The sequence below is a fragment of the Amphiura filiformis genome, chromosome 15, assembly GCF_039555335.1.
Source record: "Amphiura filiformis chromosome 15, Afil_fr2py, whole genome shotgun sequence".
In the NCBI taxonomy this organism is placed as follows: domain Eukaryota; kingdom Metazoa; phylum Echinodermata; class Ophiuroidea; order Amphilepidida; family Amphiuridae; genus Amphiura; species Amphiura filiformis.
In genome coordinates this window covers 3,805,668-3,829,439 of record NC_092642.1, presented here as the reverse complement: position 1 = coordinate 3,829,439, position 23,772 = coordinate 3,805,668, and the positions used below count along the sequence as shown (strand labels likewise).

At 36.6% G+C, this 23,772-nt stretch overlaps 1 protein-coding gene across 1 annotated transcript in view; it reads left to right on the top strand.

Moving 5' to 3' along the window:
* LOC140171160 (protein NDNF-like) overlaps positions 1 to 23,772 on the top strand; it is a 104,593-nt gene that overhangs the window by 6,055 nt on the left and 74,766 nt on the right. Inside the window, exon 2 of the mRNA XM_072194349.1 lies at positions 20,349 to 20,527. The gene's annotated coding sequence lies outside the window, so the exon portion shown is untranslated. The remainder of the gene's footprint in view (positions 1 to 20,348; positions 20,528 to 23,772) is intronic.

The following is a 23,772-nucleotide window of genomic DNA, read 5'->3' as shown; positions in this document are numbered from 1 at the left end:
TTGTGCGCCGGATACTTGCGAATGCATTCAGTAATTCGTTTGTGATGATCTTGGATTTTGCCACAAAGGAAAAAAAAAAAATTAAGTGGTGTGAGGTCTGGTGATCGTGCAGGCCACTCCACAGCATGAGCCATCCCAACCACTCTGTTTGCTATCCGTGGACAGAGTGAAAACGGGTACTTTTATTCAAAGGGCATATCTTCAAAAGTTGTTAGCCGATTGAAATAATTGTTTTGGTTTATTAAAGCTAACGATTAAAGGTTTCTTTACATACCAAAATATATTTGATCAACTTTTCAGAAATAGGAGAAAAAGAGGGCGCAATGAGGGGCCTCTTTTGTTTTGGGACACCCTGTATAACCGTTTGGTAGCCAACAATAACGGCGGCAGTATGCCTATCACTAACAGTTTCCCGTTGGCCAAGACGGGGTTCGAACACACAACCTTGTGATCATGGATCCTAACCGTTTCACCGAAGCCACCCTTACTTGGGTTACCATCAAGCAGTGCACCGGCGGGTTTTGAGAGGGGGGGGGGGGGGGGGGGGCATGGAGATACCTTTTCTCTGTTTGTGTATATCTTTACATCTTTGTAAAGCATGGAAAGAGTAAGACAAAAAATGTTACATTGGCATGTTGGCTCCATTGATATTCCGATGGCAAAACTATGTCTGACAATGTGATCCGTGGTGATGTTACAAAGCCTGTCATACCCAAACAACATACCTCATAGTCAACAGTACAATCAAACTATGGCTCCATCAATATGAATATGTTATTATCTTTAACGATTTAGGAGTGTAATTACACAAGCTTGATCTGAGTTTCTTCCATTGGACGTGGATTATGGGGCAAGAACAACTATGTTCCCCGACAATATGGTTATTGATTTGTAGTGCATGCATCTTGATAAAAGTAAGGTCCATCACTACAAAATATGGAATAGAATCAATAGATATGGTTTGAATTTGCTTAATATAAGTAATGATCATGTTGGTGGGACATTTATCGTCGGAAGATTTTCACCAACGAGTGTAGCGTGAGGTTAAACTTGTAGTCATTATATCGAGTTAAAATGTCCTTGCTTACACCACTGACCATGCTGATTAACCGATATCTAAGCTAAATTATTCCAGCCATTCATTTAATCGATATAGTACCCAATTACTGGTACATTATCACGTCTGAGTAGCTAATTAATATTACAGCTATAAAACCAAAATATCGAATAATTGTAGCTGATCATTTGCTAAACTCTGTTCCTTTCATATTGCGTGTTAATCTGAGTAATCTCATCGGTAATATCTGCAATTTGTCGGTAATTATGTAAAAGCTACATTCACATATATTTTGTTCACGATAACATTATTGTTTGCCAACTGCTCCACGAATTGATCAATTTAAGAGCACCAAATTAGTTCAATTTATAAAGATAATAACTCATGTGTCGGACTAGCGGCGTGTGGGACTAACGCCCTGTTCCCCTTTTGGATAGGCTCAAGTTTTTTGGATTGGCTTAACTGAAATGCTAGAATGCCACAACATTGGCAATCTCAAGAATTTGTCTTACATAACCACTGTAAACGACGCTCAGCTCTTCACTATCAAAGCCAAACCTCTTGAGGGACCTTAGCATAAACAACTTCTCGTTGGCATTTTAAGCATTATCTGCAAATGTCAGGTCATCCACGTATTTCCACCAACTAGATGGATGTGGACTTTTGAGCAGCATCACTTATCATGCTTATGAGAATCTGAAAACCAATGGGACCGAGTTTCGTGCCCTGAGGGACTCCCCCGTGAAGTCTTCATTAGTCTGCTATGGTCCATTTGGCTTCCTCGACGGTAGCATCATGGTATGATATACATGTACGCGCCATCAGAGGTGGTGCATCTGGAACGCATCATGGCGCGGAGTGACTGTGCCTTACAGCTGTATCGGTGCTGTACAGATTCACATCCTTTGATCGCGCGTGTATCACCGCTAATACGCCATTGTCTCAAGGAAGCTAGCCAAATGACTATGTTGAGCCATAGACTCTGTCTTCAGAGTCTATGGTTGAGCATGATTTCCGCATTCAACTTCCTTGTTTGCACATAGTTCCTTGTCCCCAGGGACAAAGACAAACCTGAACTACCAAGATCTCGTGAACATGGTGAATAGAAAACAAAGTTTTTGACTTATTCATTTCAGAGGTCGAATTGTAACATTGTAAATATTTTTAAGTGTGAAGAAAGTGGAATTCGGTAGTGATGTATATCTCTGAATGTCTCTCTAATGTGAATAATAAATGTAGGCCAGTGCCGTCTGTCCTGCACAGAATATCTGTTTATGATCATCTGATGTGAAAAGCCTGGTTTATCTTGTCAATGTTGAGACAAGATGCATTTCCACAGAGGTAATTAGTGGTGTCATTCAAATACAATCTTAAAAGGCCATGTCATGTTAGCGCTGTCTCAATCGTGTATAGGCAATTTCATGATGGTCCTTTGAAAAAACGGCCTGATAATCACGTAGGCAATCATTGCGATGAAGTACAAGAAATATATTATCTAAAACAAAACAAATCCAAATCCAACAAAGAAATGCAACAAACTAAATCATAATTGCTGGTGGTGCGTATCGCGTACAACCGCTTTATCATGTTTTTGTTCGCAATGGTGGACAAAAGACTATATTCTATTTTTTAACTTGTTAAAAGAGGACAAGAAACAGAATGTTGACACTTTCTCCTATCAACTATGTCAACATTAAATATCAAAATTTACCCACCTGGTGATTCCTGACATGCAGAATTCGGAAGTATCCTTGCCCTTTTTATCTTGTCACAGATTAATGTATCTTGATGATACTGCTGGTAGAGTCCCGGGTAGAGTTTGGTTGCAAAAGACAGAAATGCAGAAAGGTGGTACGAGGTGCAAGTCAACGTATTGTTCGGTATCAATTTACTGATAAAGTTTTCAAAAACACTTCCGTTAAATTAATATTACACAGCTGAAATTATAGGAGCAGGTTTGTTCCCAAGGTTTGTTCAGCATGTTCAGGCCAAATCTAGAAAGGAGGGTCATTGTAACAAAATAACCATTATGTTATAGATCTGTTCGTCCAGATCTGATGTGGTAAAGTTGTGATAATAAATATTTGTGTCCAACCAAACGCATATTGTCCATACTTTGGATTTTTCAGACAGCAAAAACAACATCTAAATTCTTCCTACGTGTTTCTGTACGAAGGGCAATTCCGCCGTCACTCTGGGATCTGTAACAGTCCCGGGTAACGGTACCTGTAAATCATTATTTTTATTTTTTTATAAATTTCTACGAATGCTATACTTGAGTGTAATTGACATCAGTGATCTTCTGTAACGACGATGTACAGTGTCATGCATGAAAGATATGATCGGCATTCGGAAACGTCGACTGCTCTCGTCATCAAGGACTTATTAATTTTTCATAATTTTGAAACTACATAATTATAACATTGGCCATTCAAGGAAATCCTTGGACGTGTTGGAAGTTTAAGAGAGTTCATCCTAAAGGTAGATGGCATAGTTTGCTGAGTTTGCTTCAGTGGAGGTTGCTTTATCATGTTTATAGATAACCTATCACAGATGACCGCAATATTCGAAGAAATTAAATGTCATAATTTGTGCGCACGGATGTCCGGCTCATAAATGTATAAACATTTTGTATTCTATATATTCTTATAGTAATACCATATCTCTGACCATTTCCCTTGAATATAATGACTATGTTCATAGAAACTTGCTTGGCAAAAGAAACAAATCTCGCGAGAATTCAACGTAACAAACACGTGCAGCAGACAAAATTTTAACCGCTAAAAATATATGATATCGTCTGCTCTATACGGCATATACGTCGCTTCGCTTGACGTTCTTTAGACTTGTAATAGGTCGTTAACGAAATTATAAAATAATTAAGAAATATGTCAATCGATGGCAATTTGTTGGTAAATAAACAACAATATGGAATAAGTACACTCTTAAAACGATCAACTCGTTTTTGCATAGAATTTTGTCAAATTTGACAAGGGAAACTGTTCCGATGGGGACAAGATTTATCGTCAAACTAAATCTTATCAACGAATCGCCCCTCCCCCATCCCCAAATGCCCCAAAAGTCCATTGTTAATCATAGAAAATCAATACAGAAAAATAATAGTTTGCATTCCTTATATGAGAACCTTACATGCGTAACCATGGTAACATTGCAAAAAAGGGCCATGTCTATATAATTCAATGGACACCAAAGTACCATGACCATTGGTAACGAAATATCTTTAGCTATGGCAAACTATTCTTTTTTTGGTAATTATTTATTAGAAGACGAACAATTTCAGTATTCTTTTTTTGGTGACCGTAGACATTTCCGCTTATAACTCCTGAAGGGAATATCACAGATAAGCCTAGAAAAAAAGTATACTTTTTCTCGATCGCTACGACAAGGGGAATAATTTGGTGAGCTGTTCAACAGCATTTGAGCAGTTTTGTATTTTGACCTCTAGTCTGTACGAACTTTCCCCCTCCATATCTCAAAAATGCTCAATGCTGACAGAGGCCCAGTAAACATAGGCCCTATTTTTGACATTGGTGATCTTGAGAAGCAAAATCTATCAAAAACTAAACTATATAATTATGGACACCAAAACAACGTGAAAGTGGTAGTCGGACTATGACGTTTGCAAGATGTATTTGCTGAACCATGAAATGGTCTCAGCCTATATTAGTCTATCTTACTTCCTTACTTACTCAGCAACTGGTCTTAAATGCCAAGGTATGACCCTGCAAGTGCATCACATGATAGAGGAAGATGTAAGGATTTAATTAAAGCATTTTCCCACCCGGGGTGAAACTCATTATGAGACCTGGGTCAATATGCAAATGGGTCCTTTTTATATCTCGAAATTCCAAGAAGGTATGACCCCCTGAGTGGTGTCAAATGAAAGAGAAAAAAGTAAAAAATAATAATAAAACTAATTTCCTCACCGGGGGTGACACTCCTCATAAGATCCGGGTCAATATTCATATTATGGGTCCTTTTCATATCTCGAAATGCCAAGAAGGTATGATCCCCGAGTGGTGTCATATAAAAGGGAAAACAGTAAAGAATATAATAAAAATATTTCCACACCCGGGGGAGCCATTCATAATAAGACCTGGTTCAATATTCATATTTTGGTTCCTTTTCATATCTCGAAATGCCAAGAAGGTATGACTCCCTGATTAGTGCCAAATGAAAGCGAAAAAAGTAAGAAATATAATACAAAATAATTTCCCCACCGGGGTGACCCTCATCATAAGGCCCGGTCAATAGAATATCAGTCCACCAGGGGTGTCACTTCTCATAAGACCTGGGTCAATATTTCTTTAAAAGACAAGGGTCAATATTCATATTTTGGGTCTTTTCTGTATTAAATATCTCGAAAATTGTGACCCCGGGTGGTGTCATATGAAAGAGAAAAAGTCAGAAATGTGTGACGATGGTTCAGCTAAGGTGCGGTAATCGCTCTAGTTTATAATAGACGACAAATGCTATAATCATGTGAACAACTAGATTTGTATTCTGTTCTGCAGGTGCACAGTTGGGGTGAATGTCCAGATAAATTGTGGTAAATGTCCCCAAAAATGTAACAAAAACAATAGTGGGTAACAAATGTTATGATTGGCCTATTATCATGATGATCGTGATTTGATTATGGTCAAACATGTTTAAATCCATTTGATAAACAGTGCACACCACGTTATACCGCTCTACCACAGATATTTAAAACCTCAAAATACCTCTGTAATATTTGAAATTGTTTGATGGGTACACGTATAATAATTAATCAATGCGCATGCTTAAAGGCCCATTCAGTGATTTCCTCATCCAGACAATCGCAAAAATCATCAAAATTCAGATTTTGGTACCTTTGCCATTGCCCTAAATGTGTTAACATAACCTGCTAGTGATGGTTCAGCCGAAAATAAGGAATTTACATGAATCTGTAATTTGTATAGACTGACAGTATATAAATTAGCTACATGTATTTGAATGGGGCTTCAACTTCGTCAATAATGCTGTCTTCATATTTTGCCAAATTTGTAATTTCAAAAATACCAAATGACAATTTGAATCTCTTATCTTTCAATTTTAAGCAATTTATAAACAATTTTAATTTTTTGGGGCAGCTTATCGATTTTGAGGTTTTTACATAAAGAGCTATTTTGCTCCACAACGCCGTTTTCCTCAACATGCCCAATGAAATCGGACATTCCTAAGCGAAGATATTGAGTTCGTAAGTTATGGTATTACAAAATTGGAAATTGAGATATCGTGGGTAAAAAGTAGAAAAAAACCCCAAAAAACGCAGAACAGAACAGAACAATTTGGAGTAATGAATTAAAGAGTTGACAGGAGATTAGGAGTTAATGTTTTCTGCTGTATTCTGATGGTTTGGTGGACTGTCATGTATCATGGATGTAAGCGTGATCCTAAAAATGCCTTTCACATTGACCAAAACTAATTACAAGACCTCTTGTACATTGAGGCTGGCTTTCCCTTTTAAAGGGAATTTTTATTAATATAATTATTAATATTAGCCGTGCCTCAAGAATCGCTGTCGATCGGGTCACACACCTTTAACTACATTGATTATCATTTTTACCAATAATCAACGACATTGATTATTGGTAAAACAGCAAGATTCAAGGAAAATTAAAATAGATGCATTATGAAAACCGGATGCCTAATTTGCTTCAAACAAAAGACATATTGATCAGCGTACACAATACGGTTTAATACTTGCTTATATGCCTCATGATCCACCTTAAGACTTATTCCATGAAATCTTCTTAACTAGTTTCCCTTTTCAAGGGATATTTTTATTAATGCTTGAGTGTGATGAAGATCATTCAGTGCATCATCATAAATGGTTGAAAAATTCTCAATTTTCAAAAAAAAATCATAAAAAAGCCCGATTTTCGCCAAAATTTCAACTATTGTTGGTGCAAATTTCTCAAAGTTACGGTCAAAATTCAAAAATAAATAAATAAATAAATAAATAAATATTTAAATAAATAAAAAAACGAGTCCTAAATACTTTTATCTAGTTTTTCAAAATTAATGATTTTCTTTTACTCAAGAATTTTATTTGTTACGTGGTCCGAAAAAATGTGGGCAAAAAAAAAAGATTTTTTATTTTTTTTATTTTCTCCAAAAATGAGCATTTTGCCCCCCAAATTAATATGACCTCACAGACGAATTCATCAAATCTTTGCCATTCTAAATGAACTTTTATATACTTTAGACCAACAATTTAGCAGTTATAATTATGAGGCCCAAAAGTTTCCGCAATTCCAGGGTTAAGACCAGCCTTAAGGGATGGGGTATGAACGTTTGGACAGTATTTATTGTGGGACATTAGATTACATCAGACATATCGAATTGCATTCTGAATACAAAGAATGTCCTTCTGATATCAAATAATTTTGATTTTTTGAAATTCGCAATTTAATACACATTTTATAGCAAATGATTAAAAATTGATATTTTTAGGCCTAATATTTAACAGTACTCGAAGTAAACTTTATAAATCTGACGATTTATACTTAAAGTGTATGTAGGTGGAATGAAAAGCCGACGATCAATTTTGACCTTTCGTATTGAAGATATGGATTTTTTTCCCAAAACACTAAAAAAAATGAGGTCTTTTTGGGAAAAAAATCCATATCTTCAATGTGAAAGGTCAAAATTTTCAATTGATCGTTGGCTTTTCCTCCCAGCTACATAGGCCTACACTTTAAGAATATATCATTAGATTTATAAAATTTACTTAGAGGACTGTTACATATCAAAAATGTGAAAAATATCAAATTTTAATAATTTGTCATAAAATTTGTATTATATCGTGAATTTCAAAATATGAAAATTATTTGATATCCGAAAGACATATTTCGTATTCAGAATGCAATTCGATATGTCTGATGTGCTCTCATGTCCCACAAAAAATACTGGCGAAACGCTCAAAACGCTCATTCCAGCTCCCTTAATGTGCCTTATCATTAAAAACAATTCCAAAGTAAATCTTCTCTTTAGACCGACCCTTTCAGTTGCGGAGGAAGCGTTAATGTTTGGAGGGTACGGGCATGCCGGGTTTTTTTTTCTGGGATATTTGCGCGTGCCCGTGATGAAGCTGGCGAAAATTTTCAATTTCAGACCATTTTAGCCCATTTTAGCTCAAAATGAAGGTGACAGTTTATGGTATCTGATGGGCTAGTGAGCGAAGCGAGTACAATTATTGTGCAATTTTACCATATTTTAACTCAAAACTGTGTTTTCGGGAAAAGAAGCAAAACGCAAAAAGCAAGTATTGCTTCATTTTTTTTAATTCTTTTTGATTTTTAGGGGGACGTTCCTCCCGCTTTCGCCACATATGGACCTTTACCTTTGTATATTTGAAGATGATCATTGTATTTCTAATTGTTTGAATATTAGGGCAAGGTAGTTGTCATGGGTCTTTGTCAATACCGATATGGGGAGTGGTGGCGTGTAATATTAAATACAAATCAATTCTAGATATCGATAGCTAGCTTATTGACGTCATTAATGTAGTAACATCATGTATAATATCGCAGGTGTGAGGACGTAATAATAGAGATGAATTTCAAAGTTTGCTTTGTAAACATCCATAAATGGGTATATTGTACATTTCCAATAATGAATAAGATTATAAGTCATAATTTATAATTTTGCAGCCTTACCTCTATTTGGTAGTTTATTTTGATACTCAAAATTTAATCAACACGTTATTATGATGATGTTTAAATATGCAATTTAGGTTATGAATATTTTATTTGACTGGTATAAAGAGAAAATCACGGATTGCGTTTTACGGTTGGCTTGACTTAAAGATACGGGGGCGTTTGGACAATTAAGGTTGGGCGAGATCTGTCGTGGTCAAGTGATGTAGTGTCTACCGATCATTTTGTCGTGGGCGAAATCATTTAAAATGGAATCGATTGATAGTGCTGAAATGTGTATGTCAACGGTTGCAAGTCAACGGGTCGTTAGCAAACATGTACCCTCTAGGCATTTCAAGATTCTCTCATTTGTTTTGTTTTTCACTGGTTGGATAGAATTGTTTTTCTTTAAAGCAAATGCTTGTTAAACTTGTTGACAGATCTGTTGGTGATCTGTGAAAAACCCAACTTGAACCATCTTTTATGATCTGTGTTTACTTATAAATTGTCGTCATACGAGCTCATACGTACCTAGACGAACTGATAAACGCCTCCCTTATTACGTCAAATTGATAATTCTTTATTCAAACATTATTGTCATAAAACAAATGTACAAACATTTCACTGTGTACTTACTTAATTAAGGCTGGACTGTCAATGACAAGATACTAATAATATGAATTTAGAATGAGTCAATTAGCTCAAAAGAGAAAAATAGCACTTTTATCAATGTAGGGCTCTATTATTGGGGTATACGTCTACGGTAGATAGCATAGCGGGCATGCGGAACAATTCGTCAGATCGCGTGTTTTCCAAAATGATTTGCCATTTTCTGACAGATGAACGCAACTTGCAACAACTTATTACAAGACAAACCCGTTCATTATTTAATGGTTCGGCATAAACATGATAAATGCTCTACATTTTACATTCATAATGAAAATAGATTTAAAAATACTCATTATTTTAATAATAATAATAAAACAACTTAATGTTTAGGCCTAAATATAGGTTATTTTCATGTTTGTGTCAGCATGTTATATTATGTATGACCCTTTAAGGATGAGCGATTCCCTCTATAGATCACATCACTCACTGTTTCACATTTAGCATGTTTAGCATTTTCCTTTAGGCAGTCGCTCGTTGACTGATGCTAGCATATACGAGTAGTTCCCACGACGATAGTAACACCAAGTCTTAAATACATCAATATTTTAAAAGTGATTTCTTATGTTTAATAATGATGTTGATGAAGTCAGGCCCGTACACAGGATTTCATTGGTTTGGGGGGGTGCTCATTTTGAAAAAGTGGAGTTTTGTTCCATGGAGGGGAGGGGGCGATTTTGTGAAAAGTGGACTTTCTTCACAAAAGCGTAATAAACCTGAATTTTGACGGAAATCGTACATTATGGCTTTAAAGAAATGATCTGTTTGAAAATTGAAACACTAGCAGGAAGAGGTTGTTTGGTTATGACAGGCAGATTATTAAAAGTTACCACCCCCCTAGAGATAAATTTTCTTTCATCTGAGTTGTTTCTACATAGCATTTGAACCAGATTTGAGCCAGCTCTAGTACTATAAATATGACTGTCAGAAACAAATTTGACCTCAAGCTGTAGAGTATGGGGCTTTTGTTCAGGGGTGTAGCAAGAGCCTCGGGATCCCATGGACAAGGCCATTTTAACGGGTCCCTTTTAACATCTCTTTTATTATCCTTATTGCGATTAAATCCCACGTACACTCGTCGTACGTAGAGGGCTCCTTTTACCATGGACTTTTGCGTTTTAATAATAGTAGTGTTAATATGCGATTTCGGACAAATTTTAAAAGTTACGAATCTTGTGCGAATTGATCCCTTTGACCTATTTTCAATTTAACCATTCATCCATGGCATCGTTCGCAAAGGACCCGCTATTACAAACACTTGGAATAAATGATACCCACGAAAAAGCGAGCAAATATATACCGATATTAAAGAATATTCAATTTAGGATATGCACACACCCGCTACTGTATTACATTTTTTTTAATCATTTTATCACTAGTAGCTTTTATAAAATACATTCTTCCTTCACAATTACAGTTCCGATATCGCTAGGGCAATGCCTTAGGTGTCTGACATTGACCAAAACTAATTACGAGACCTCTTCTACAATGAGGCTGGCTTTCCCTTTTAAAGGGATTTTTTTATTTATCATTTTATCACTTTAGTGTAGCAATACATTTTCACACAAAATGGTTTTACTATACATCAGTCGGAGTATTCCGATATCGCTAGGGCAATGCCTTAGGTGTCTGATAATATCATACGGTCACCTATCACACCTGCATTTGAAGTTCAATTGTTGAATCTCTATCAGGTTATTGACCCTTTGAGACAACGAAGACGACAATGGTGACGATAAAATGCATGACATGATCATTATAGCGCACGTTGTTTCCCAGACATTTCATTTGCATGATGGATACCGTAGTTATATTAACAAGAATTGTGCAGGTTTAAGAATGCATTTTATAAAAGCTACTTTAATGCCTATTTATTTTGACGTGTCTGAAAAGGTTGATGTCTATCAATAAAGCAAATCCCAATGTACCATATTACGCTTTTCCTCATATAACCTACCCTTTAACGACATCTAATTGTCTTTAATTCGCACAAATAGATGGCTTAATTTAAGAACATTCGGTTAGCAAACATAATTAAATCAAAGAAGGAAATTAAAGGAAAGCCCCTGCAACAGACAAGCATACATTACCGTAAGTCAGACGTGGTGTCAAGTCAAAGTACAGACTCAATATCTTGTACTCATTTGTACAACAACAAATTACTTGCACGCGATTTTCTACATTCAAATCAATCCTTTTAATGCAGCTCTCCGTGAACTAGCGTATAGTCTACTGTAAAGTCAAGACCTGGATACCTATTTCAACAATTTGCTTTAAACATCATTACCTACATATCATCGAGTTAGATGAAGCGAACAACCAGATGTCAAACATCACAATCTGTTTAGCTCCTCTTAGCCTTCTCCACGCCGTAGCCCATTCTAAAATGATGTCTTAATCAAATTGTTAACCAAATGTGTCAAATTCATTGAACATTTAGACTGATTAACATAAATAGATTGGAAACTAAAATGGAAGAGGTATCCACATGGTTTGTATTAATAAGTGGTATTTCAGAAATATTACTTCATCAGCATGGAAACTACCAATGCTGTAGATAAAGTTTAGTCTTAATTGATATGTCACAATAGTGCTATCTTCAGTCGACGACATACGCTTGACGTATGTAAAAATATGTAAAAAGGTCAAACAGGAGAATGTGGATTATTTTGCTTTGTGGATTGGTATTTACATGCTTCAGAAGTATCCATCATCGGCAGTAGTAGAATTGCGCCAAGAAAACTTTCAACTATGTTGTAAAAGAAAAACAAAACAACCTGAATGGACTTTGCGGAAAGGAGCTCTCGCCAAGTTTGTCGAAGTGAAGCATGTAATAAGAATAGCACAGGATCGACGAGGTACAATTTGCTTTCCGCTTACATTTCCATTTCAGTCATTAAGGCCGGTGCAAGCCCACTCGATTGGAAAAGATTCGACATTAGAATATAGCAGGTTTCCACCCAGTGAAAAACTTTCACTAGCAATGCTCTTTGTATGAAATAAGTAAATTTAGGCTAATCAATTTGACGGAAGGTGTAATCATACGCGTATTCCAGTGGTTACAATGGGCGCAGAAGACGGAAATCCGTTTAAACATGTTAAATGCACAAACGAAGAAATTTTAGTCCACAAAATGTGATGCTTTTGCAATGGTCGGTATCAGGCAAATGGTAGTGGGAGAATGTCATGAATGTGTTGCCTGGACGACATTAGCAGCCTCGGAAGACAAAGGTCCTTCAAGGTTGGGAAACTCAGAAGCAGGAAATGTCACGTGGCTATCAAACCCAGTCCTTGTAAAGTCTGGCGTCCCACAAGGAACCGTTATGAGCCCGCTTATGTTTCTGGTTTATATTAACGAAATTGCAAATGAAATCGACAGCAGAACAATCATCAGGCTCTTTGCAGATGACTGTTTACTATACCTTGCCATCCATTCAACAAGAGATACAGGCATTCTGCAAAAGGACCTTTCATCCCTTGTGGACTGAAATCGCATATTAACACTACTATTATTAAAACGCCATGCTAACAGGAGCCCTGTACGTACGACGAGTGTACGTGGGATTTAATCGCAATAAGGATAATAAAAGAGATGTTAAAAGGGACCCGTTAAGATGGCTCCTTGTCCATGGGACCCCGAGGCTCTTGCTACGCCCCTGTACAAAAGCCCCATACTCTACAGTTTGAGGTCAATTGAATACACAACTCCAACTGTAGTAAAAGTAACATCATCCCCCCATCGCACCACTTTTTTAGCCCAATATGTCTGTATAATAATTGAATGACCTTTGAATATGTTAGGTATCAAAACTCATATTCCAAAACTTGAGGTTAAATTTGAGCAATGATTGGTATAATGCTCGTGAACGATATTAGTAGCTTTACCGAGATGGTGTCACTGTACCAAGAAATTTACAATATAAACATGTGAGGGACTGTGGTCCTATCTAGGATACCAAAGTATAGCATTTTGATAGATCAGTCACCACTAATTATATCTGAACTTGATTGGGCCGGTAACCTTCTCTGTCCAAACATATTAGGGCGGTATTGTCAGTGCGAGAAAGAAGAGATATCTGAACAGAGTGATCATAGTGCCATATCTTAATTGATAAAATTATATTAACCAGTCAAAAGTCTATATGGAACCAGATTTATGATGGAACAAGTTATACATGATGGGAACCATTCCCTCTAAGGGATTTAAAAAAAATCTTAATTACCAACTATACTCAAGACTCTGATCGCTCAAGAAAGATTAACCACGAAAGTCCACTAATCACCGCGGTCGGTCACATGGACATTCGCGATTCGTCTACTTTGCTCCATGTGAGATAATGATATTCTGAACCAGGCGGCGGATGACATGATCGAGCCGGCAACTCGTGAAACCGCCCGGCCGTATGGCATTTTCCATATACTCGATTAGTTTTGTGGGGTTCATTATCGAACCCCAACGGTTTTAGCTTGCATTTATATTATTTATCAACATAGGCCTATTTGTTTGTGATATTTCAAGCGTTTTAAAATTTCAAAATAATCCCATTCAATTACACGGTTGACGATGAAAATTTACTGAATTTAGGGACTGCACGTCATACACCACCTGTTCTGAACTGAGTCTGGTAACTAAGAAAAAATTAAGTAGACAATTGGGTTACGCATCCCCCACAATAACACATAAACACAATGGGGAACGATCGCTCGCTTCAAGAGGAAACTGAATAACTATACACAATATACCGACCCAAAGTCATGAAAGTGTTACAATTAAACAAGACAACAAATAAACACAACTCACGACCGGCACACAACCCAACTTGAAAAAGCAAGGGAATGTGCCGGCATGGGATTTGAACCCACGACCGTCCGATCTCCCTATCCATTAGGCTACCGACCTTAACCATTGACATGATTTATAAACGGTGGTTAAAACTTGGTACCAATGTGCAAAAGTACACGAGATCATTGCTAATGCTTAATCGTTTCCCCAGCATCGTGGGTTCGAATCCCATGCCGGCACATTCCCTTGCTTTTTCAAGTTGGGTTGTGTGCCGGTCGGGATTTGTGTTTATTTGTTGTCTTGTGTAATTGTAACACTTTGGGTTGATAAACTGTTCTTAAAAATAGGACCTACTCGTCGGAATATTGAACATAGGTGATAATAGTAATAGGTCGCTATTTTGATCCCAACTTTAATAGTTATTTGGACACCAGACTTCGTTAATCCATTTTCCATTAATTTCCATTTCTTTTGTTAAACCTGTCCTGATAATGAAATGTTGTCTTTTATAGTTAGTAACTTGTTTGGAAATCATTATTCAACTTCAGTTCCGGTTGTGATGTTTGATAAAGAGGAATGAAATAAATGCATTGATTTTCTGGAAGAATTGAATAAGTATTCATTTTGTATTGATTGTTAACAATGGTTAAAGGAGGAGAAAGTTGTATTAACTCATAATTCTTGTCTCATATCCCTGGTCTGAATATAGTAATGTTGAAACAAGTTTATCAAAGTATGTTAACAATGGTATTTGGTACTTAATGAGATTTTCGATGATATGATCTTGTGATATCTTCACTGACGTAAAAATCGACAAAGCCATGCTTGGGATTTCTTCTTGGAATCTACGCATACACCACATTCTGCTTGTTAGACCACAGATCCTGGAATGCAAACTCGATTTTCAAACGCGCCACGCTTGATGGATTTTGGCGGGTTTCACAACTGTCTAATTGACATACGTTAACCTTTTGACTTTATCATCGTATATCCACGCGCATGTGCAGTTGCATAACATGCATAATGAGTTCATAAGTACGTTAGGTTTAGCAACTATTTTAAACTGTTGCGATTTGGTAGATCACGACATCTTGTGAATGGTAGTGAGCTTTGGCAAAAATTGCATTGATCATTTCATAACGAGTGTGTAGAAGAATTCAAATATCACAAATATACTTTTGTAGGTCCTGTGGTTCTTGAGTTATGTAAAGAGGGCTGAACAACAACACTTTTGTAGAACGTACATAACTCATTAATAACAATCAATCAAGCAAGTTTTCAAAGTATATTATTTGTAGAATGAACTTGTGCAAAACATTAAAGTGTTATTTGTCAATGATATATTGATTTAGACAATGAAAAACGATATTTTATTTGGTTGCTACGACCAACAAAAGATCAAAATCTATCATTAAGATTGTTGGTAAAATACGGTGTATATAGTTCTACATACATTACTGAACATGTTGATCAGGACTGTTATTGAAAATAGACACGAATTTCATAGTTCTTGTCCAATAAAACAGCACTTACTGTGGACGTTTCGAAATCTGTCAGATCAACACTGATGTTGTTGTGACCACCTTCTGTATACAACTCGTTGTTGCTTAGCATCATTGACTGGGAGGGGGCAAAGAGGCAGACAAATACAAACGATGGATTAAGGAAGCAGTGAACATCCGACAACAGGGTATCACCATGAACAGAGACGAGGGGCAATACAACCTATCTCACGTCTTTGACGATGTCCTGAAGAAACCAACTGGCAACCGCGTTGCTAAGCAACAACGAGTTGTATACAGAAGGTCGTCACAACAACATCAGTGTTGATAAAGAAATCTGACAGATTTCGAAACGTTCACAGTAAGTGCTGTTTTATTGGACTAGAACTAGGAAATTCTATAGTTCTACATACAGCCTAGTCGCGAATCTCGTGTTTGGTACCACGTGTGCACTTCAGTAATTAGTACATAGCCCTTAAAATATTTGGAACTCCCGCAGGTACACCTCTAACTGATGGTATGTGTACCTATTGATTAGTATGTGCACTTACATGGGCTAGCTCACTGCAGGTACATAATTGGTATGCTAATGCATTAGATCTACACAGGTCACCACCTGGAATCTGGCTGAATTCTAACATTTTTAATGGATATTTTCTTATGAAAATAGCCAAAATCACGGGTTTTTTTTTTTTTTTTCTCGTATAGGAAATAGGTCAATAACTGTGTATTACTTGTTGCTCAAAAAGTTGTACAAACAATGTACTTGCACCGAGATGTTAGTGCGTCTAATGTTGTGGGCCGAGTCGTGCATTTGACGCACCAATATCTCAGTACGCGTGCATTACTTAGTACAATTTCATCTCAAGAAGTAATGTGCAGTTATTAACTGAGACGAATATAACTAACCTATAATAATGCACTCATTCATTTGCACTTTTGAGCAACTATACGTCGTATTCTCCTATCTGAAACATACATATATATTTAAGATATAAAATACATAGTTCAACGAGCAAGTGACCATTATAAATAAATTTATTCGATAATGATCAATATTTAATAACAAATGACCTTGGAAGGTCATTGTATATATCTCATCTTTGGTTTGCTTAGCATGATGCAGCATATACTGAATTTCATGTCTCTTTTGAAGGAATACAAGGATCTATCAAAGAGCCTTTCTTTTCAACCGCCCAATCAATTTCAGATACATAATATATATTATTAAGACATATTACCAGGTTTTAATCAATTCAAAATAGATCATATGAGTGATTAAGATTAATGGCCCCTTAACACTTGGTCGTTGATTTTATATTTCATTTGAATATAGTCGATTGTATCTGATTTTCTTTGCTCCAATGAGGACACAGGTCATGTCACCTATAAATGGGCTACCTTTTCCTGGAAGTAAATGTCGTCATGAAATACCAGTCAATGATCAATTTAGATCATTTGACATTTCACGCAAAGCTGCAACCCTGCAACGTTGAACCCATCCATGACTTTCTAAAAATCGCCTCGGAACATAACAACAAACATTTCAGATGTTTGATTGCATACTCTTGAGGATCGCAACGACTCAAGGCCACAAATACCCTTTACCAAGCCAAGAACACTTTAGAATGCACAACAAAACACACTGTTTATATAAGTTAACACAATTTGAATCTTTAATATAGATAAAAAGATATATAGAAGTATAGGCTAGTATGGTTGGACAATGTTCTTGCATATATTCAATGACATAAATGCATACAATCATTGATTTACAATGATAATGTTACAATGTTTACTTATCCGACAGTCTTCTTCTTCTCGTTGATCACAAAGTTAATTCTGTTGCTGTTGCACTCACTGTTCCGGACGACTTCTGTATATCTGCTCTAACGAAGACCACTGTTAACTTGCGTAATATATATAAACACTTCAAATAAAGAAAACCCGCACTTATGTAACCCATCCTACTCTGCAGAATCTTATTACCTCCAATTTGATACCAAATTTGCTACCAAACACTCTAAATTGACAAAGATTGATACCAGTATATGAAAGTTGGTACATTTTCAAAAGATGCGATATGAATCTATTGTTTATGCAAATCACACATTATTGCTTTAACCTGGGCTAGCTCATTGCTGGTACATCATAGGTACATGTATATTATTGCATTAGATCTACATAATTATGTTACCACCACGAATCTGGTTGTGTATTACCAGTGGCTTTGAAGAATTATGTGGCTGGTACACAATACCAGATACAACGTGGTGTATAGGGCTGAGCTAGATAAAGCTTTTGATCAAAGCTGTAAAGGTTGAGACTAGTTTTACTCATATTGTGTTAAGAATTATAACTTGTAAGAGCTGAGTAATATAATCACCAAATCATAGAATAGCTTAATAAACAATACACAATAATTGCACTCATTCTCCTATCTGAAACATGCATTAGATATTTATGATGTAAAATGCAGAGTACAAAGAACATTTATGAAAATGTCTAGTCTATTTTATTCGATAATTATTAATATTTGATAACAAATTTGAAGGTCATTGTATGAATTATCTTATCTTAGGTATACAAAGATCTATTCTTTTTAAGCGTCCAATCATTTTCCGATACATTATTAAGGCATATTACCAGGTTTAAATCAATTTCCAATGGATCATATGGTCCATTAACACTTTGGCGTTGATTTTATATTTCATTTGAATTGTCAAAAAGCGCCTCAGAACATTACAGAAACAATGGCAAGACTTTCAATCTACATTTTTTATGGCCACTTGTATATAGAGCTTACCATCTTTGATTTGAAATACCCACGATAGTTCGTTTTGAAGTAGACACACTGAAAACAAAAACTCGTATTATGTAAGTTGAACTAAGCTTTTGTTTAGTAGGACCACTAGTGTCCCCTGGTAAACTAGTTTTTAATGTCGGACTAAACGTCCATCTAGCATGCTTGGCTAGTACAGCATGCAGTGAGAGAAATTGTTAGTACGGACATGCCGAACTATGCCAAATTATGGTACTTTACTAATAAGTGAAAATTAGTTGCACCGCAAAAGTCGGTCCAACTAACTTTTCTGGCTTTACGAATTGGTAGAACGAATCATGGTTGTGGACCGTACCAAGGGTTGTACTAAAGTTGAATCACATGACATGACTCTTATGACAAATAAAGCTAGTAGAGCTAGTCTGATGCAGCTGTAGACTATATAGCACATCTAGCGTCTTGAGATGGACATTTTAGCCCCGATTCTAGCCCGTTAGAAATGGTCGAAGAAATGGAAAGGTATGTTTTATTGACATTTTTCCCAAGCTTGTTTTTGAATAACTTACAAACCGTTAGAATTTGAAATGAGATTGTAAATCGGAACACAAATGTCATGATCATGGACCGTGGGTTTGTGCATGCATGGTTGAGGCTGCCATGGTTGCCGAATTCGTGGAAACCTTCATCATGCCGTGTGTAGTAGAAAACAGGGCTCGAAAAACGGGGCCAAATCTATTTTTCAAATTCTAACCATGCTAAAACGGTTTGTAAGTTATTAAAAATACAAGGTTGGGAAAAAGGTCAATAAAACGTAAGTTTCCATATCTTCGACCACTTCTACCGGGCTAGAATTGGTCTAGTTCCACAGACTAGTTCAGTCAGCTGAACTAGTCGAACATTAGTACAGAATGCCCTATTAAAAAAAATAGTCGTACTTGACATCGTTTTTGATAGTAGAGCCCATTAGTAGAACACCCCAATATATTAGTAGAGTCCCTAGTAAGCTCTAGTAGGTCTAGTTGAACTAATTTATTATATTAGTAGGTCAAGGTTAAACTAGTATTTTGATAGTTAAGTCCCTAGTGTATCCTGACCTACTAACATATAGTTTAGTCCAGTCCAGCCGTATTAGTTACAGGTTAGTCGTACTTGACATTGTTTTAACTAACTTTTCCTTAGTTAGTCACCCCAAGTTTCGTTTTCAGTGCATGCATGCTAAGTAGTTCTAAGATTGAAGACCTAAGTTTTATATTGGCTCAAAAAAGTTGCAGATTTTTGTTTACCCTGCTCCTATGGAAACGAAGCTAATAATACCGTATCTATTTTGAGACGATGTCGAAGCGATGATCTTTTAAATATTAATATATTAACTAATCAGTTTCATTTCGAGTACCGCAACGACTATGCCCTGCTATGGACTTGGTGATACCTAATTTAGTCAAAGTTATTACTGTAAATGGGAGACACATGCAGCCCAGAATGCATCATACCCAGATCCCATTGTCCCGTTCCAAGCGTTTGTTAAATCAAATGTGGCGCCTTTGTCAGCCTCATCCACCATGTCCAGTGAACGGCTCTGGTATAACGTTCACGAGCCAAGCGCTTATTCTTCTGGGTCTCCGTGTTGTCTGATCCACAGCTTCCGACTTAAACTTCCGTTTTATTGGTGTACAGTTGGTTACTGCTTAACAACCAGGGTAGCTGCATTCAGCCACTTAAACAGTCATCCAGGCCTTCACCTAAGCTGGTTTTAACTCATTGGCTGGCAGCCTTCTCGCCTCATTTGCACAACACGCGTTTTTTCGATGTGGCTTAAATTGTTGGCTTCATATGAGATTATGGTATGGCTAATGCATTATATTCTGTATCTTTTTAGGAAACGGATTAGCACCTAGTGGTTTGTGGGAATGACGCCTTACATTCTATGGAATTATTCAATATCCCGGATCCATTTTACCCTATACTTAATTGCTCTTTTGCGATTGATACCTTGTTGCGTGGATCAAAGTGATGTTGCCTTGTGTGCCTCAAAATTGAAGCAGGAATTCCACCGCTGTAAGTACCCTTAATATTGTATTCTTTATTTAAAGTATCTAGAAGCTGATTATTTATGTAGTAATGGCACTAAATTCGATAAATTACTAACTAATCCTAATTGAAAGCAAAAAACAAAAACAAAAAATGAGATATCTTTGACATTTTGTAGTTGTTGCATTTGGACAATAGAACTGAAATTAATACCATGCTGAATTGCTGATATTGTATGCAAATGTTGAAAGTGTTACCTGAATCAATAGTTCGAATCTCGCATTGATCACAGACCAATAAGTCATGCATGACAATGAGTAAATCAAAAATGAATTTGAGACAGAATCCTGTTTCAACGATATCAACCACTAGAAATGATCGGGCTAATTTTTAATCAGTGTCTAGGCTTGCTGTGATTTTAGATTTTGGTTTTGTCAAGCAAAAATGCCAATTCGTCTACTATGATGAGGTTGCAGGTTAAACCATTTTCATGCCTTTTGTCATACGTATACGTGTTAAAAACAGGATAACATGATAAAACCACTAATGAAAGATTTAATTAGAAAATTACATTGACCATATTAGTGATATTATTGTAAGCAAAATACATGTATATAGGCATTACCAGCATTGTGATGATCAAGACACTTCACTTATCGAAGGAACTTACCTGTTCCTGATCGGGCAAGTCGCTGATGCCGAGTGAAGCGGCTGCCTGTTTGTAATAGTTATGGGGTTTACCCCGGGGTTTTGCCGGGCTTTAAGTGAGCGGACTCTATTGTGTCTATCATAGAGTCACTCTATATCAATTCAACATCAATACCCCTAGCGAAAAAGCAAATATTATTATATCTAAATCCTAAGAGACAAAGTCTAACTTGACATTTCGAAAGTTGTATTGCAACATGGAAGGATTGCAACAATTGCAGACAACAGTGAATGGTCTGTTCAATTTGCAAATTTGAAGTTTGGAGTGTAAATCTCGATGTGATACAGGTCAATTCGGGTCTGCATCATTAAGGTACATGTATTTAGTGTTGTATTTGGGATTAAGTGAGATAGGAAAGATTACGTAAAGACTGTGCCCCCCCCGACAAAAAAAAATGAAAGAAAAAAGTGCCCCTCTGACAAAAATAAAAAGGGAAAATCAGGAGGGCAAAAAGGAAAAGAAAAGGGCAAGGAGCCCTTTTCTACCGAAATTCAGTCCGAAAATACACAATTTTTTCTCGCTACGCGCGCATATTGCAAACATTATAGCCCTTTCCATCCTGATAATGGCCGAAAATAGTGTAAAATACCAATTTTTTTCCGCGCTACGCGCGCACATCGTCCCAATAAAGCCTTTTGTCTCTATACATTGTATTGTGCAACTGTATTTTTTTTTTTCGTCTGTGCCACAAAAATTTTATTTTGCCACCCCTGACCAAAAAAGCTGGCTACGCCCCTGTGTCAATCATCTTCTAGGTTCCTTTTCAGTTCTGTGTTTTGAGGGTCAGTGAATTAGTTACGATATTCGTTCTTCAATGACAGCAAATCATGCCTTTCTGCCTCTGATCCTCATAGGGAAATTCCCATACAACACGACCGGTGCTGTCTCCACGAGTTATCATTGAAGAACTTCGGAAGCATTCTGGTATTGGATATATCCAACACTTTTGCCAGTTTTGGTGTGACAATTTGGTGTGGATTGTTTTAATCGTCTGCGATGTTGCGCTCTTGCGCAACAGGTTTGCAAGTGTTGCAAAGCGTTCTGGGAAGAGAAGCAGCTCCTGGTTCAGACGTAATGGTTAGTCACCTGCTTATTGCCCCTTTGATATACACAGGTGCGTGACGTGAAATTGTGCCTCGGAAACAACCTGCTTATTCTCACCCATTTCTACTCCTTGTCTTCTAACAAGATTATGCACCAATGTTACCAAGCAGCAGATTGAAAAGGGAAACGACTCGTGACTGGGTACTCCTATTACGAAATTTCTCTTCAAATGAAATAATATTGCCTTAGATGTTGACAAATGTGGCTACAATGCTAGTGAAACTGATGAAGGATATAACATGAGTAAAGTAATTAGAAGAAACATTGGCACCGAACTATCCTGGCATACTTGCAACACGCAATGTTCAAAACCTCGATGTCACATGGACTTGCTCTGTACACGATAGTGCTAAATCTTATGTCTCTGAACTCTTGGGAATTTAGTGTTGGGATTTGAAAACTTGCGTCACAGTCGAGCACTAATGCTGCATTGAAAGGCTTTCAGACATTTTGACTAACCTTGGTGTAAAATTTCAACTACATCTACTTCTATTATGTGTATAAACCTTTTTTTTTTATCATTTTCAGAGCTGACAGTCATAGTTTCAGTAAATGTATTTTCAATTTTCGACAAGCAGACAAAGGTTCAGTATTATGTATTTCACTGATAAACTGATAATGTGATTCATATGATATGATCTAATCTAGAGCAGATTGCTATACTCAAACAATAACCAGACACTTTATTTGTTACGGACATTTTGATTGAAAATGTAGGTTAAACCAGTAAAGCACATCACGTGAAAAAAATTCACAAAACTGAACACTGATCTTTCGGGCATTTACAGAAACATGTTTGAATAAAGGATCTTTGGTTTGAATTACTGCTTCATTTTTCGGAATGGACACATCAACTCGAATTTGTTTGTTAGAGATACGATTGTAAAAGTTAAAAATCTAAAAGCTACTTGTAGTAGAGATTTTCTTTTGAACAGCCTATTTTATATCAGAACAATCACCTTTCAGCTTTATCTGTTTATGGAAGGGAAAAAATAAAAATGACGCATGGTCATGATGGAACCGAGCGAGTAACAAAAGTAAAAATCCACTCTTCAAAATTCGATGGCGAGAAAATATCAATCTTTAATGAGCATTATTGGTGGACAATTCCTTGTTTGTAATTGTTTTTTTCGCCCGAAATTCGCTGTCGTAGTTTGACGTCATAGTCGATCATTGTCAAGTCAACTGGTTCGCCCTACCTGTATTCTGAACCAGATCAAAAGCTAACACTAACAGGTGTGCAAACCACGCGCAGACCAATAACGTGAAAGACATGAAGTATTCACTATGACCGTGAATAGAGATGCTGCAATACAATTACAATGTGTCTTTGTGACAATTCATTTCAAACGGGATACTACTTGAAAAGTACTTTAGTGCTACCTTGACATACTGACATTTTCCTGTCAACTTTTTCCTGCTGGTAGAAGCATTTACCTTTGTTTTTTTCTGAAACCTA